The following is a 2,430-nucleotide window of genomic DNA, read 5'->3' on the forward strand; positions in this document are numbered from 1 at the left end:
GGGGCTGAGAGGCAGATCCTTCCGCTAACCTCCTTGCTACCACCTGGACCTGTGCTGCTCAAACTTCAATGTGCCATAGGATTAAAATGCAAATTCAGAGTCGCTGGGTCGGCCCAGGTGCCTCGGATTCTACAAACTAAACAAGCCCCCAGGTGATGTTGTTGCCTATGGTCCTCTGACCACACTGAGTAGCAAGAATCTAGAAAACATCCCTCTATGACCTCTGTGTGGCCATCCTTCAGTAAGCCAGCCCAGAAATGGCCTATGGCATCCACAGAGGCCCCTCCTGCCTACAGATAGTGTGGTGGCTAATAAGGGAAGGTCCCCCCAACACCCACGGAACACACAACCGGGTTGCTGTGCAGCCCTGAAAGAAATCACACTAAGGCTGGGCTCTGAGCACCTAGCACAAACTGGCTACTTTCTGACTTAGAATTTGAGGCTTAGGGGAACATGGTTTCCTGGACCCCTCCATGCTCATTTTGCTAGTTGCCTAGCAAATAGTTGCTGCTTGAGTTGCTCACCTCAAGGCTGCTCACAGTAAGAGCCAATGCAGGCCAATGACAGTCTCCCTTGGCTGTCCCCTGCCTTTCCTGAGCTGGGACAAAAAACTCAGACTGGGCATCCGAGTGCCAAATTTATTATACATGCCATGGTAAGGCTGGGCTTGCCCAATTAATAAGATTGATAGATTGTGACAAGTGGAGGACGTTTATATACCAAGAGATTACAGGGCTTTCTGATGAGTGATATTTGGGCTGAAGCTTGCAATGATATCTTGTGGTTCATATCAAATCCCCTAGTTGTCCACTCCCTTCCCAACTTCTGAAGGCCCCACGCCATGTCAAGAATATTCAATGTCCATGCCGTAGTGAGAGAGAGACATTCGCAAATCTAGTCATGAGTTTCCAACCTTGGAAATGAAGTTCTACTCGTGTCTGTCCTTAGCTGCCCCAACAATATTTTCATGAGCTAGTGATATGGTATCTGATTCCATAACTGCATAGCAGATTAAAAAGAAGGGTTTCTATCTATCAGTACCCTATTATACTCAATAACTCCAAACAGGTTTGTAGTTAATGATACAGTATTTATCATTTCTTTCTTGCTTGTTTCCATTCACTCAGTACCCTCAATATAGTAGCTATGGTATCAAACCAGGAACCATAAGATAAATGGGTAATTACTTTTCTCCCCCAATACTCCTATGTACAAAGGAGAAATATGTCCTGGTATATCATGCCTTGTTTTTCTGTTTAAAGGAATAGAGTCTCTAAGTCTACCTCTTTATTCTCTGAGCCACACACATAGGCCTAACTATACACCCACCACTCCCACGCCCAGCATTATTTACATAAATATTTTCTATTTTTAACCTTCTTGTGTGTACGCTTGCACAGATGCAAGAGCTAGAAAATATTTTCATAGAGGTGTTATATGTGATTGCTATCAATTAGAATTTTGCTTTGAAATACTGAACTCTAGTCACAGAAAAAAAGTCTCACCTGTTAAAGCTTGCATTTGTGTGGTTGTTTCAACTGATTAAATACTATGATTATTGATAGTTGCCTCAAATTCATTTAGGAGTTATGCAAGGTAAATTTTATAAATGAATAATAATACTCTTTCTGGACATACTGCATTGCATTAAGGCCTAGGGGGTTTCTTTTTATGTAATATCATTTCTTGAGTGTTTAGCAGGCAGAGTGTTGATTAAGGACCAACAGGTGTGAGTGGGAGGTACAGGAAGCAGGAGTCGACAGAGGTAGAAGTTATAATGCAGGCCGATGACAGTCTTGGCCAGCCCTCCAGGGAGCTCTGGAACTAGGATGACCCTTCAGAGTGGTCGAGAGTTGGTCTGAGTTGTCCAGTCCTTTATATACGAACATTAATCATTTGGCTGTATTGGAATGGGCATGAACTTGAAAATGAGGCAGCTCTCTGAAGCTGAGGCAATCCCTAAAGGAGAGAACAGCTGAAGGCCATCTGCCAGCAGTATTCCCTGCAGGTGGGGTAACAGGTCCTTCACCTAAGAGGGGTCTGGGTAGAACGTTACTTTATCCACCACATTAATACATTTATCAAATACATCACTTCTGAAAACACAAAGTAGGACTGCATTGATTTGCCAAAGGGATTCAAAAACTATTTCTAAATAAGTAATAGACTTTCTCCATGGCTCAGAGATTTAAAATTTGGAAAATAACCTATAATCAGCAATTGGTAGTTGTTGGAGGAGGTCATCGAAAGAACATGACTTTTGGTTGACCCACAATCTGGACCTGGGCAATCAGAGACTTCTTACCCCTCCCCTGTCCTTGAAATGTACATTCGACCCACCATTCCCACAGTAAGAGCCAGTTTGAAGGACACAACCTTAGGGAGTAACATATTGTTGGGCCCACCTGCTGAGTACGAGACTTAACCCAA

Source organism: Ailuropoda melanoleuca, chromosome 13 (assembly GCF_002007445.2).
Source record: "Ailuropoda melanoleuca isolate Jingjing chromosome 13, ASM200744v2, whole genome shotgun sequence".
NCBI classification, from domain to species: Eukaryota; Metazoa; Chordata; class Mammalia; order Carnivora; family Ursidae; genus Ailuropoda; species Ailuropoda melanoleuca.